This window comes from Bombina bombina, chromosome 2, assembly GCF_027579735.1.
Source record: "Bombina bombina isolate aBomBom1 chromosome 2, aBomBom1.pri, whole genome shotgun sequence".
Taxonomy (NCBI): domain Eukaryota; kingdom Metazoa; phylum Chordata; class Amphibia; order Anura; family Bombinatoridae; genus Bombina; species Bombina bombina.
This window is the reverse complement of record NC_069500.1, coordinates 578,511,805-578,526,423: the sequence shown is the minus strand read 5'-3', so window position 1 is coordinate 578,526,423 and position 14,619 is coordinate 578,511,805. Positions and strand designations below refer to the sequence as shown.

Here is a 14,619-nt window from a genome sequence, read left to right as displayed (position 1 = left end):
ATTAGACGCCGCTCCGTCCTCTGCACTAGACGCCCATAAGAAACTTCTGCACAAAGAATGCATCTTGTGGATATAGAGCTCAGATTTGTTCTGCTGTGACTACAATATTTGATTCTCTGGAATTGCACCCATCTTCTCCATACCTGTTTACAGCTGCATTTTTTAAATATCACTTTTTGCAACCCTTACCAATGTTGACGAGGCATGTAAAATGCACCATTGAATCTCAGTTTCTTGTTTTGTCTTAATGCCATTTTCTTCATGACAATGGATGTTTTTCTTCATGCCCTCCTGGATGTGCGAGATTTAGATTAGTGGAGATGCCTCAGTACTATATTATATATTTAGGCTTTGGTTCAGCTTTACCTTTTAAAATTAATGAGGGTACCAAACACATGCACTGGGGAATTTGCATGCCAGACTCAGGCTTCTAGTGGGCTATTTTCCAAAAGCTCTGATTGAAAGTTTCTTTAAATCTGAATGGACACTGATATGATCCGAACACCATTCTTTGTTGACTCAACAAGAACACAAAACTCTATTTAATGGGGGAAATGTGGTAGCTTATTTTCCCCATGTGAGGTTTCTATTTCACTTTTTTTATTTGACTAGCAAAAACGGACATAATGAGCACTTAAGGAAGGAAGCGCTTGTTAGATTTTGCTGGCATGTAGAAATAGGGTTCTTGCCCTGCTAGGCTTCTTGAGGGGCTGTCCCTTTCCCCTCATTTCCAGCATTAGATAACCCAATTCTAAAAGGAATCCCCCATGCCATCCCAAAAAAACTGGAAGGAGCTGCTAAGAATTAAACGTGAAGTTAAGCACTGCCTTGGCCATGAGGATTAATGCCTCACTTCATTGACTGGAGACTGAGGACTTAAATGGCGCAGCATGACTTTGTTCCTGCTTGGCTTAACTTCTCTACACCACAGACCACCAAGTCACCCACAGGCATTGTTGAGAAACATGGAGAACATCTTCCAAGGGGTGAGGGTCGTCTGGGTGTGAGTCGCAGTAGACACAACTCTTCTGATGGGTTCTTCAACAATGGGCCTCTCCGCACCACTGGAGATTCCTGGCATCAGCCTTCCCTTCTGCGTCATGACTCTGTAGACTCCGGGGTCTCTAAAGGCACAAATCAGAGCACTCAGGCAGAATGGCATGGAACGACCCATGGGCAGGATGGTGCCATGCAGAGGGTTGGAGGAAATGGCAGCAATGGAGCAGGAAATGGAGGCCAGTGACATCGAAACGCCATATCTCGTAAAAACCCAGCCCTGCAGGAAAAACCACCGCCCGAGACCAGAGAGGAAAAGAACACAGAACGTAAAAAGCTGCAGTTTGAAGAGGAGGATTTTCCATCATTAAATCCTGAAACTGGCAAGCAAGTTATTCCGAGCAAACAGACTGGGACTCCTACCGGTGTTTGGGAAAACCCTCCCAGTGCCAAGCAGCCCCTCAAGATGCTGGTCATCAAGAAAATCTCAAAGGAGGATCCATCTGCTTTCTCAGCTGCATTTGCATCTCCAGTACCTCACCTTTCTAATGGCGGCAGCAAAACCAATGCTTCTGGACCCATCATGTACAAAAATCTGGTCCCCAAACCAGCAACCTCTTCAGCCAAGGGTGCAGCCAGTGTTACACCACCTTTGGAGCTCAGCATCTCAAGACTCACCAGAATGACCCGCTGTGCTCCAGACAAGAAGAGCGAATTTCTCAAAGTGCTTAAGGATGAACAAGATGTGGATCAAACAGAGGACAGGGAAAGCGACAAACTGGAAGAAGTGCAGAACCAAAGCGCTTCTGACTTGAATGATACAGAGGAGGAGCACATTGAAGGAAACTGCCATCACAATGGCATTTCATGTTCTCATGCAGACAAGAGAGAGAGGTTGTCGTACTCACTGGAAGCAGAGCACAGGATATTGAAAGAGATGGGGTGGCAGGAGTCTCCTGAGAATGATGAAGATTGCTTGCCTCTAACGGAAGAGGAGTTGAAGGAGTTCCAAGTCAAATCTCAGCAGCTAAGAAGAAACGGCATGAGACAAAATGGATTCCTGCGAAAGCCACGAAGATGCGTCATGCCTTTCTCTTGGCGTGGCCTTCTGACCCCAGACCCTAGTGAGTGTTCCGACACTGACGCAAGCAGCTCAGACACTTCAGACGACGAGTCCTGATCCTCACATTTGGGAAGCCACAGAGCATTCCCCCACCTGACCTAAACCACTTTGTTCACTGCGTTATGTTGAGTGTTCAAGATGGTCTTTATGAAAAAACACGTTATTGTGTTTTCAATTTTAAGCCCTTTTTCTGCCAGAGCACCCTGCCTCGCTTCCAGAGTAGGTGTTGAATATTCTGTGACTAAAGCGGAGTAATTTCAGTGCTTTTTTTCTTTTTTGAAGGGTTTTTGTCCTCTTTCTATGCTTCCTAGAAACAAAATTGGTTTTGTACAAGTTGTTACAAGGACATTTTCTATGGCATCTCCCAACTCTGGCATAGAAATCATTGCGATGACGAAGATTCTAACGCCCTGTGGCTAAAATTAAAAGCAAACTAACCTAACCCACTAAAACAATCACTATCTGGGAAACATTAACCCTTCAATCCTAACTGTGATCGATTCATTCTGGTAACGTGGGTATCTAGATGTTATTCAGCTACAAATTTGGCAGGCGCTTTTTTGTCTCCTTTCTGAGCAACCTAGTTTGCTTATTTTCTTTTTTTAAGGGGAGTAATTTGCAAATGTAAAATATTCAGAGATTATTTTTTTTCTTTTTGCGTGTTATTTTTTCACAGCCTTGACATTCAGGGTGGATTGTAAAATAAAACAAGATTTGGGTAAAAATTATCATTCTTGGGGAAGATTTCAGAAGATTATTTTGATAACATTATTTACAGATTAAAGAAAACCGTGGTTAACTGTATGTGAGGGCAATGTCACCACAGCAGCTAATAACTTGAAATAAATATTTTGCATCAGTTTGCCAAAAAAAAAAAAAAAAATATATATATTTTAAAAACAATATTGCGCACAAAATTTATATGGGCTCAAAAATAAGTCTCAGGTGTTAGAAAAAATAGGCTGCAAAGGGCTTCAACAAAGAGATACATACATATATTTTGTGGACAGTAAACCATTTTTGTGTTGATTTTGATGTATGTGTATGTTTTGGATCATTGTCCTGCTGGAATATCCAACTACAGCCCATTTTAAGCTTTCCGACAAAGACAGTCAGGTGTTCATTTAATATCTGCTGATAATTGATAGAGTCCATGATGCCTTGAATCCTAACAAAATGTCTGGAAGAAAAAAGTCCCAAAACATTAAAGAGCCACCCCGTGTTTATTGCCAAAAAGCTCTATTTTTTTATTTCATCTGACCATAGAACCCAATCCCATTTGAAGTTCGAGTAGTGTCTGGCAAACTGAAGAGGCTTGATTTTGTTTTTGGATGAGAGAACAGTGTTTTTTCTTGAAACCCTTCCAAACAACGTGTGGTGATGTAGGTGATGTCAGATTGTAGTTTTGGAGTCTTTCTGACCCCAAGATGCAACTAACTTCTGAAATTCTCCAGCTGTGATACTAGGAGATATTTTGACCACTCAACCATCCTCTTCACAGTGCGCTGAGACAATAAAGATATAGGTCCTCTTCCTGGTTGATTCAAAACATTTCCAGTTGACTGGAACTTCTTAATTATTGCCCTGATGGTGGAAATTTGCTATTTTCTTATAGACACTTTGAAATTTGTGAAGTTCAACATTCTTCTGCAGCACATCACAGCTATATTCCTTGGTCTTACCCATTGTGATGAATGACTAAGGGAATTTGGCCTATGTTTTAACTCATATTTATACCCTTGTGAAACAGGAAGTCATGGCTGAACAATCTCCTGTTCCTAGTCACCCCGGTGTACTAAAAATGTAAAATATCAATGGGAATATATTTTTCTCATATGAATACATAGGGGTGTCTATCTTTTTAACAAAGATTTTTTTTTTATATAAACCTGTGTTGTGTTTGCAATTGTTTGATTTCCATGAGAGCAGAGTATTTTTGTGTATTTTTTAAATAAAAGATCAAAAGTTAAAACAATAAAGAACCATTTTTCACAGTCTTCTTTGCCAATATTTAGCAAGGGTGCCAATATTACTGAAGGGCACTGTATATTTCTAAAGATGGATATGTATGTATGTATGTATGTATTTATATGTGTATATATGCATTTACAGACATATATAGATATATAAACACATACATTTATATGCACACATGTATACACATATGTAGAAGGGCATTGGAAGTATTTAAAAAAATATTTTCTTATATAAATACTCCCCAATAAAAGCAGGCCCTCGCCGGATTTAAAAACAGGAATTTTTAATCCATAAATGTGACGTTTCAGAGTTTTACCTCCGTCTTCAGACTTATACATTATTCAGGTATAAGTCTGAAGACGGAGGTAAAACTCTGAAAACTTTGATTGTGTTTTGTTTGCTGAAGCACCCCGGTCAGAGGAGGATTATCGTGAGTGCTAAACCACATTGGAGATTATGGGGCCTATTTATTAATGTGTGAGCGGACATGATCCAATATTACAGATCATGTCCGCCGCACATCAATAAATGCAGACAGCGTATGCTGTCATCATTTATCATTGCACCAGCAGTTCTGGTTAACTGCTGGTGCAATGCCGTCCCCTGCAGATTTGCGGCCAATCGGCCACCAGCAGGGAGTGTCAATCAACCCGATCGTATTGGATCGGGTTGATTTTCAGCAATTTCTGTCCGCTGCCTCAGAGCAGGAGGACAGGTTATGGAGCTGCGGTCTTTAACATGGGGCTTCATCTCCTCACACCAAACTTCACAGAAGCATTATGTCATTAGATTAGCAACAACTTGCTAATTCCCTCAAACCTCTCCTCTCATCCTTCTTCTCATTTTCCTGCCCTGACCAATCTATCTGCCACTATAATTCCACCCTTACATCCGTCCTTAACAATCTGGCCCCTCTTACCAATTCACACACTCATCCTCAGCCCTGGCATACATCTGACACGGTACCTATGCAGATGTTCCTGTACTGCTGAGCGGCACTGGAGAAAATCTCGGAGCTGATCATCATTACAAATTCATCTTTAACTCCTACTAGTCTGTCCTTAATCTCTATAAGCAACATTACTTATCTACTCTTATCTCTAATCTTTCTTCAAACCCAAAACGTCTGTTCTCCACATTCAATACTCTTCTCCACCCACCCCCACCTCCTAATACAACTTCTATGTCAGCTCAAAACTTTGACGGCCACTTCAATAACAAAATTGACTCCATCAGAAACTAAATCAGCTCTCAACATAATTCCATTCTCTCACCCCCTCAAACGCTTGCAACCAACCACAACCCACATAGCCATAAACTTAGCTCTTTCTCCTCTGTTACTGAGGAAAATGCTTCTTCACTTATACTGCGCTCTCACCTCACTACCTGTCCCCTTGACCTTATCCCCTCACAGCTACTCTCCTCCCTCTCTTCTACCCTTACCCCTATACTCACACACATTTTCAACCTTTCCCTCAGCACCAGTATATTTCCTTCATCTCTGAAACATGCACTGGTCACACCTATCCTCAAAAAACCTTTCCTTGATCCAGCCTCTCCATCCAACTACCGCCCTATTTCCCTCCTCCCTCTTGCCTCAAAGCTTCTAAAAAAACTAGTATATGCACGCCTATCCCATTTCCTTACATTAAACTCCCTCCTTGACCCACTGCAATCTGGATTTCGTCCCCGTCACTCCACAGAGACAGCATTCATTAAGGTTACCAACGACCTACTTACAGCAAAATCAAAAGGCCACTTCTCTCTGCTTATCTTCCTTGTCTGCAGCCTTTGATACTGTTCCTCTTTTATTAGTAGCATTAAGATAATGCATAATTTACCGTTATGAGCATATAATTAAATCGATTCAATATTCTTTATTGCTTTGCTTGGATTTAGTTTTCACTATTTTTGTATGTTATTATGCCATGTATTATATGTAACAGCTAAAACTGCATTACATTTATATATATTGACAGATGTTTCATGATTTGTGATTTATTTTTTGTACATAATATAACTTTCTGGCAAGGCATTTTCATATCTTTATGCTTACAAACTCTTAATTTTGTATTATCTTTATGTGATGATGTGCTTTCTTTTCAGCAACCAATCGGCTGTGCTATTTAATATGTTAACAATATCTCTTTAAATTCTTCTCTGTTATAAATGGAGGTATGAACAGGTTAACAATTATGCAGTGAACAAGTTAGCATGCTCACGAAAAGCGCCTGTGTTGTACCTTGTTGCTCAACCGGTTGTATTTAATATGTGTGCTTTTTTGGCCATTTGGGCTCTTTCTGTGCTTTTACACTTTTGCTAATTAAACTTTGGATTTTTTAAGCCTGTCCCCAGGTTATTTGGCTGCCGTGCGCCTCTTTTGGACTTTTGTATCTTACTTGGCGAGGAGGGCAGACCCACCTTGGCTGCATAGTAGCTTACTTTACCTTTACTTACACACCCACTCTCCATTGTGCTGTGGCGGGAGATTGGATTTGAATTTTCTCCCGCATCTACACTGTATTGGTTCTGTATAGCGCGCTTTGTTACACAGTGTCCTAACTGTATTTGTGATACTATTGACCACCCTCTTTTGCTCCAAACCATCCAATCCTTTGGCATCTGTGACACAGCCCTCTCGTGGTTCTCTTCCTACCTGTTAAACCGTACCTTTAGTGTAGTCTTCTCTGGGGCCTCCTCTGCCCCATTACCACTTTCTGTCGGGATACGACAAGGCTCTGTGCTCGGTCCCCTACTCTTCTCAATCTACACATCATCATTAGGTTCCCTAATAAAGTCCCACCATTTCCAATATCATTTTTATGCCGATGACACACAAATCTACTTCTCTGCACCAGATCTCCTTCCTTGCTAACCCGTGTCACTAACTGTCTTTCTCACATCTCTTCCTGGATGTCCTTTCACTACCTAAAGCTAAATCTCTCCAAAACTGAACTCCTTATTTTCTGTCCCTTCTTCCAAAATCTCCACCCCCAATATCTCTATAACTGTCAACAACTCTATCATTACCACTACCCCACATGCCCGATGTCTCAGGGTCACATTTGACTCAGATCTTTCTTTCACTCCTCACATTCAGTGAGGCTAAAGCCTGCCGCTTCCACCTTAAAAACATCTCTAAAATTAGACATTTCCTTACACAAGACACAACTAAGATTTTAATCCACTCTCTCATCCTTTCCCATTTTGATTACTGCAACTCTATCCTCTCTGTTCTCCCCAACTGCCACCTAGCTCCTTTACAATCCATAATGAATGCCTCTGCTAGGCTCATCTTCCTTACACATCGCTCTTCATCTGCTGCCCATCTCTGCCAATCCCTTCACTGGCTTCCTCTTGCTTCTAGGATTGAACACAAAATTCTCACTCTGACATACAAAGCCCTCAACTGCACTGCTTCCTCCTATATCTTAGACCTTGTCTACAGATATTCTCCCTTCTGTCCCCTTCGCTCTGTTCATGACCTCCTCCTCTCCTCCTTTCTTGTGACGTCATCACACTCTCATTTACAGGACTTCTCCAGACTGACTCCCATCTTGTTGAACAATGACACATTATTTGTGTATTTGAATTAGCTGATTTTGTGTTTTGAAGCCACAACCTAATAAAATTGGTTGAGCTTGTAGGTATAATCATATCTCATTACTTTATCACATTGTGTACATATACACGCTTCTTTATCTTATATCTGTCCACAAACCAATCACCAATACTTGGAGAGAACAATGGAAAATTAACATTTTATTACCTTATATCTTCTATAACCCACTGGGAGTGTAATTTATTCTACTGGCTGTGTTAACACAGCTTGGCCTTAAATAAATAAAAGGGTAATGGAAATACTTGTAACTTGTAATACTTTAATACACTCCTGCAGATAAAGTGGATCATTGATACTTAACAATTTTAAGTAAACTGTCCCTTTAATATATCAAGCTTCAGGTATTACAAGTTGTACATAGATATATAAGGCATAATTCTTCTTCATAATAGCTAAAAAGACACTTTGGACCTCATAGGTCAATTTTTGAAATAGTAAAGATGGAAAAGACATATAACTTATCAAAACCAGCCATTTTTTGACCTATATTAGGTATCAATGACATTTGGATTAGCTTCAGGTATAAAGACTTAGTGGATCCATGCTATATAATGGTACAGGTCTATCCTAGACTTCAGGGATAAACTGATAATATTCAAGAAGCCGGACAGATAGCTTATCTGCTGCCCCTCTCTGCCAATGCACTGTTACAGAGATCTGTGGCAACCCAAGGGTTGCAGGTTCGATACCAGGCAAGGTCCACTCAGCCTTTCATCCTTCTGAGGTCGGTAAAATGAGTACCATTAAGTTGGGTAATAATAGGACCTGTTATCAGTGCCGCGAGTCGATTAAGTTCGAGGTTGTGCGCTATACAAATATCCAATTAAGAAAGAAGGAATCCTGAATAACAAAAAAGTATCTGTAGCTTTTACTTCAAGTACTTAAAAGGTCCCTTTGGACTTCATAAGTCATCTTTGGAGACAGTAAAGAAGGAGAGGCATATTACTTTTCTGAACCAGCCACTTGTATACCTATAAATAGATTACAGTGACATCTGTGCTAACTTCTGGTATAAGCATACAAAGAATAATACAATCATTATCTAACTGTTATGTACAGCATTTCTTGCCTCGTAGAAAAGCTTTCTTTGAGATTTTTAATCAGAGCTGATCTTTCATACAACTAATTAATTTAAGCCATGTGTTTAAAGACTTAGATTCATGTCAAATAGAATATAATCAGTGGAATAACCTATAGAAAACTTCACAATAACTCAGCTCAGAAAGACTATCAGACTTACAAACATGGAACCTGCATAACTACAGGTAAAGGTCCTTCTATAATACTTAGGAGCCAGAAACAAAAATCAATAAAAATGTTTAATACATTGAGTCAAGTGCAAGGGTAATAGTGTCTCTTCAAAAATCTAGCCAACTTCAACTTTCAACCTATGCAAAACCATTAAAGCTACAATACAAAAATTCATGAGGATAAATAGCAAGTGAAAGTACCCCTCTGGATTCTCCATTTTGAGCACAATTTCCAGAGGTTCAGGGCAATAGGAGAAGAGGAAGGAGCTCAGGCACTTGAGATAAATTCTGGTTCTATGCTCTACAATAAATACAAACCAAAATATTGTTTTTGATTTCCATGCAATACCAGGTTTTTTTTTTGTAAATACAGGTTGTGAAGACTCCACTCCTTTAAACACTCCAGCAAATGATAATGTGCAGAAGTACCAATTGTATAATAGAAGAATTACCACACAAGTGATATTGGTTTTCCGCTTTCTTTTGTGCGCCAATAAAACTGTGCTTGTATTACAAGTTGAAAGTAAATGTGAACACTTGCGTGTTATTGCGTTTTATGTTACCATGGTTACCACAACCTTAGAGCTCGGGTTAACTGTTTTGTGAAACAAAATAACGTCACAAAACACATAAAAAAATACATTACAAAGTACAGTTACATTCATAACACCATTGAATGAAAATTATTTAAAAAAAAATATTGCACACAAAACACTCAAAGATATGAGATATCAGGTGCCATAAAAAAGACAGGCTTTAACATAGAGATACATACATATACATGTCTAAATATGTATATGTATGTGTGTGTATATATATATATATATATATATATATATAAATATATGTCTATATGTGTGTACATATGTATTTATGTGTATGTATACATATATAGATATATACAAACATATATACTTAACAGCCCTTTGCTGTCAAGTAGATAACATGAAAAAGCATATTTATGCAATATTCATATTTAATAAAGTGTTAAAGTGTGTATTTACCGTAAATATTTCACATTACAATGTTCTGTACATAGCAGAATATGTTCTATGTATTTATAAATTGATATTCCTATATATATATATATATATATATATATATATATATATATATATATATATATCTGTATATATGTATACCTATATATAATCATCTAGATATATAGGTATATATAAAAAATTGTACCAAAATACTATCAGATATATATAAAAATATGTATTTATGAATAAACAGAACATATTCTTCTATGTGAAGAACATTGGAATGTGAAATGTTCGTATTTTTATGTCAAGTTAGCGTATTTAAGAATATGCACTCGGGTTAGCGTGCAAGGTTTTATTTTCCACTTTTTTTGCTCCATTGACTTGCGAAGCTCGCAAAAAGTTTACTTCTAACGCAGTTAGTGCACAAGCGAAAGTGCTAAATAGCGCTGCACTCGTAATCTGGCCCAATATCAGAGGAGTTTATTCAGCCTGCTCACGCAAAATTTATAGAAATTGAGAATGGATAGCTACATTTTTATTGTCCACTCTGTGTACTGCATCTTCATTAAGAAGCTCCTACAAGAAATGCAAATTAATTTGTACTGCTCTTTCCTTTATGATGAGAAGCCTGTTATATTAATCTCAGTTCCCCCAAGAAACAATCAGACTAATCTTACATTATTTGTAGATCCTTTCTTTCTAGAGATTTATCTCTCTACACCTTTTAGTATAGGCCAGAGCAAAAAAAAATCTTGATTCTGTTTTTAGGACTCTCAAAAAAGCCTCCTAATATGGAGCTGAGTACCCAGTATTTTGAACTGTTACAGAATGTCTGCTCAGGTGAGCAAGCAAAGAGATACTGGTTAATAAGAACAAGTCACACAGATGTATGGTGATAAGAGACTGTCCTTCACAAACATAAGAGGAAAACTGGGTTTATTAAAGGGACAGTCTACAGCTTAGTCATCTTAAAGTCTTAATTTAGATTAAACTGCAAATAGCCTTCTGCACCTTTTCTAAACCATGCAGCAGGAATGGTAAAAAAAAGTTATTTTAAAATTAATATTGTTTATGGACACTTTAAAATGGCTGCCAAGCTCCACCCACTGATGACATCTTGATCTGGGCTGCATCTAGGCACTGCTGAATAGCATTGACAGTCTGTTGAATCCAACTAGTGAGCCTTTTGTGATTGGGTGCCATTTACAGCCCTGCTTCTGATGTCATCATTGGGCAGCGCCTGGCAGCCATTTTTAAAGTGGCCATAAATAATATTCATTTTAAAATAACTTTTTCCTGTTCCTTCTGCATGATATAGAAAAGGTGCAGGATTCTATGTCCAGCTTAATCTAAGGTAAGACTTTAAGATGACTAAGGTGTAGACTGTCCCTTTAATATAATAGATAGATAGATAGATAGATAGATAGATAGATAGATAGATAGATAGATAGATAGATAGATAGATAGATAGATAGATAGATAGATAGAGTATAGATGCTGTACATTTTAAAATACCTTTTTAAATATAGCAAAACAAAAAATTAGTTTATAATGTATTTACCACAAAAATTACATTCACAAAAAACAATAAAACCTTAATTTATCTTATCTTTGCTGCATACCTAATTTCATTCACACTTACTCCACTGAGATTGTTTGTGGTTATCATAATATTGGTCATTCAAAAAGGAATAAGCAGTAAAGAGCATGCAATCACAACATTAATACAGGACACATTACAGGTGATTAGGAGATAAACACTTTGTACATCTGATATAAGAGATGCACAAGGCTTTAGATTCACTGTGAAATGTAATCGTAAAACATTTTACAAAAGGATGAGTTGAAACATCAATATCTGTTTTTTTTATTTAAACAGTATGCACTGGGAAAATGCCTGATGCCAAAATCATTGTGATTAAGATAAGGAACATGTTATTAACTGAAGGAAATTGTAGCTTCTAAAATAGGAAGTCATGGGGAGTATTACAAAAGCTGTTTGAAAAGTCTTAATCTGTTCCACAATATATGTCATACATTAGAGGTCATTAGAATGTGTCAGTAATTATTGCACTAGGCAGTTCAGTGACCAAACAACATGGCAGAAATGTTAACTGGTAATCTGCTATTTAACATTTGTAGCATTTAGATAAAGAACATTGATGGATGTGTTTACTGATGGTTTTGAAAGTTTTCTTAGGCAGACACATTTGGAATTAATAATTGGGTACAGCTAAATAATGTTGCCATCCTACTTGGTATATATGGCTTGAATCCATTAATATGCTAGTGGCAATTTAGGGTGGCCCTATAAGATTGTAATTTGTTTGTTTTGTTTTTGTTTTTATTTTATTTTTTTCTTGGCAATATGATGTAACTGAACAAATGGCTTATAAAAATAACAAATTAGACTTGTACTGCTAACGTCAAGTCATTAAAACCAGATCATAATATAAAAAAATATGCTTTATTTATATCAATGGGACATTAAACTGCAGGGTACAACTACAATTACATGGTTACTACACAATATGTTATTGTTTTTCCCCTGGCACCTGCATCTCTCTTTAAAGGGACACTGAACCCAATTTTTATCTTTCATGATTCAGATAGAGCAGCAATTTTAAGCAACTTTCTAATTTACTTCTATTATCAAATTTTCTTAATTCTCTTGGTATCTTTATTTGAAAAGCAAGAATGTAAGTTTAGATGCCGGCCCATTTTTGGTGAACAACCTGGGTTGTTCTTGCTGATTGGTGGATAAATTCACCCACCAATAAAGAAGTGCTGTCCAGGTTCTAAACCAAACATTGCTTGGTTACTTAGCTTAGATGCCTTCTTTTTCAAATAAGGATAGCAAGAGCATGAAGAAAAATTGATAATTGGAGTAAATTAGAAAGTTGCTTGACATTGCATTCTTTATCTGAATCACGAAAAAACAAAATGGGGTTAAGTGTCCCTTTAAAGCTGTTTTCTTAGGTTAAAATCTTATAAGTGCCAGTTAGTGAAGCTCCCCATCTCTGCACTGTGTGCAGCAGTTACATTGCTCTATATTATTACTTAGGGGTTTTTATATTTGTTATATAACTTTTAAACTTTAGAAAAGAAAAACTGCAACTATGTAATTATCTGTTGTGAAAGCTAAAATAATGTGCAAGGTACTACTGTCAAAAATATGGCAATGCCATTGACTTGTGAATGTGCATCACTTTTGTCACAGGGTGCAAGAATAGTTCCAAGATGGCAGAGTTCAATAAAAAAAAATAACGTCAGAAAAAGGACATATCAATAGAAAGTTTAAAAAAAAAAAAAAAAAAGCTCTGTGGAAAGCAGCATTACAGTAAATAAACTCTCTAGGGGGAAACATTTCACAAAAGCAGCTTATGTTGCTTAATACATTGAGCTCTGTATCCATAAATACAAAAAAATATTAAAAATGCAAATCAAAATGTCTAAATAGAATAAAACTTATATTGTAATATATTGTAAATCCTTTGAGCTCCATGTACGAAGCAGCCAGAGCTGCTCCGTAGCCATTGCAGGGCGAGTTCGCATATGCGAGCCTGCTTCCCACAATGTAAGAAGCAGCTGTCATTAGACTCACTCACTCTCAGTGATTGACAGTCCCTTCACTCAGGTGATTGGTCGCACAACTGAAGGGGCAGGCATGACACACTTATTGAAGTGTGTAATGATACATATGGGCCCTTGAACGCACAGATCCACTGCCCGTATCCTGCGAAGGCGGGTGGACAGCTTTGCAACTTGAGAAGCTGTCCACCCACATTTTAATACATGGGGCCTTTTGTCTCTCTCATCTAGAAATATACAGAATGCTACTTAGCCAAATAGATTTTTCAATGCAACACTTCCATTAGAGAATCCATTGATGGCGCTCACACTTCTTATAGAGAGCCCAATTATCAAAATTTACCATTATGGTATCAGGATATCTGTGAGTGTTATTAAATAATATATATATGTTTGTATCAGCCTGATTACTATAAGCCACAGTTCTTTGTGAGTTGGTCTGGGCTGGGTAATTACAACCCTCCCTTTTCTTGTAGTCAACATTTTGTCCCAACTCATCAAAGGATTTGCTTTCAAAGTAATCTTAGCATATAACATTTGTCCCAAAAGTGAAGACAGTTCATTTCAAAGAGATTTTTATCACATGACTCTCTCAAGTTTAAATGCCCATATATGGATTTCCTGATCTTTCGTCTATGTGAAGATTAGTAAGAGAAACATGTGCTCTTTGAAAGCATATCAGAATTAAAATCTTGATTTAAAAGGGGAAAATTAGAACTTCATATAAAATGAATTGTGTAATTTTCAAATATTTCCTTGATACCCAGACTGTATAAATGATATATATGTATATGTATATGTATTGATCTGAAACTTATACTGTATTGGATAAATGTCCTATATTAAATGAATGGTTGTATTGATTAATTCAAAATGTTTTGCAAACCTTCAGGATAAAAATAAATAAATAATGCTTTTCTTTGTTTTTCAGAACCTGGTCCGGAAATTCCAAATAAGACTCATACATAATAAATAAGCTGTCCTATGAATATTTGTCCTAAACATAAGTCCAGACACTGGATATTAAAATGATATCGACAAGCATACTGTATTTATATTAATATGGGACAACAA

The 14,619-nt window shown here is 37.3% G+C and overlaps 1 pseudogene; it reads left to right on the top strand.

The window, feature by feature from the left end:
* Window positions 1–797: 797 nt before the first annotated feature.
* LOC128647906 (vasculin-like protein 1) lies at window positions 798–2,552 on the top strand (annotated as a pseudogene).
* Window positions 2,553–14,619: the final 12,067 nt, after the last annotated feature.